This window comes from Exophiala dermatitidis (genome assembly GCF_000230625.1).
Source record: "Exophiala dermatitidis NIH/UT8656 unplaced genomic scaffold supercont1.8, whole genome shotgun sequence".
In the NCBI taxonomy this organism is placed as follows: domain Eukaryota; kingdom Fungi; phylum Ascomycota; class Eurotiomycetes; order Chaetothyriales; family Herpotrichiellaceae; genus Exophiala; species Exophiala dermatitidis.
Genome location: NW_008751653.1, coordinates 512,976 through 514,334, shown reverse-complemented (window position 1 = coordinate 514,334; position 1,359 = coordinate 512,976).

Below are 1,359 nucleotides of genomic sequence, written 5' to 3'. Positions count from 1 at the left end.
GCCTATTTTCTTCTAAGCGCTATAGATTATCGATCTCTTAAAAGTCTTATTTCTTATCTCTATAAGATTTAATAGGAAATCTAATTTATCGAACTTCTCGACGCCGTATCGTATCGCTCTATCGATATACTCGCTATACTAGTATTTATACGGCTAAAAATAGATAATATCGAGAGGCTAGTAAAAGTGCGAGGTATACGTAGGAAGTGAAAAAGGTATAATCTTATAATTCTAATAGTAACTAACGAAGCCGAACTTAAGGTACCCTATAAACCCGTCGAGGAGAAGGAGTCGATAGAGGCCTCGCGTTCTACGCGTAGTTAACCTATTAAAGTACTTTAGCTACTCGAACGTAAGCTCGACGCTCGAATACTCTATCTCGGACGCGTATAAGAGGATCTCTAAATAAAGATTTAGTAAGATATACTTCTCGAGAATCGTCGCCGTCTATATAATAATCTAGGGTTAAATTATAGTACCGTTACTATAGATATACTTAGTTAACGTTAATATCTCCCGATTATTAGGGCTAGGTACGAAAAGCCGTACGTATTCGTCTCCTCTAGCGACGATTTTATACGGTTTACCGTAGTCTATTCTAAATCCTATTTAATCGATATTATATATATTATAGTCTAGAATATTGTATTCGGCTCGTATATCTACTAACTTACGAAACTAGCCTCTTAGGGTTTTAGAATCGTACGCGCGTCTACGCTCGACGGTAAGAGGTCGACCTATCTTTATAGTATACTTAGGATAACGCTAAAGGAATCGATATTGCTACCTATCTTCTAGTCTATAAACTTTAGTATCGATCTTAGTACGCGACTTATTAAGAATATTCTGCGTAATCGATCTAACTATTCGCGGCTTCGTAGGAATATCGTATCGATAGAGCCTATTAATTACTTAATAGAGAGCGAGTTCCTGCGCGTCCGAGAGCGCTTTATTATAGCCGCCGTTATTCTCGATATCTCGTACTTCTTTTAGTCGATCCGATAACGTCGTTCTCGGTATATCGAATTTACGCGCGACTTTAGATATCGAGGCGCTAGGATAGGCTAGAATCTATTCTATAGCGTCTTTTACGCGTTACGAGCGGTCGTCCTCTATCTTTACGGCGTATTCGATAAATTTGCGGCATAAAAAACGCGTTATATTTGTGAAAAATTAAGGATTTCTAGAATATCTATAATATCTACAAAAACGCGACGTACTTGGTGACCTAACGCAGTTGCCGATAGGCACTTGCTCGTAGAGTAAGTGTGGCGCCGCGTAAACGCGGCCGCCAAACTCGGAAGGAGGGGTGGGTCCCCCTGACGAGGTCCTTGGCACGGTTAGTTTGCTTTGCTTATC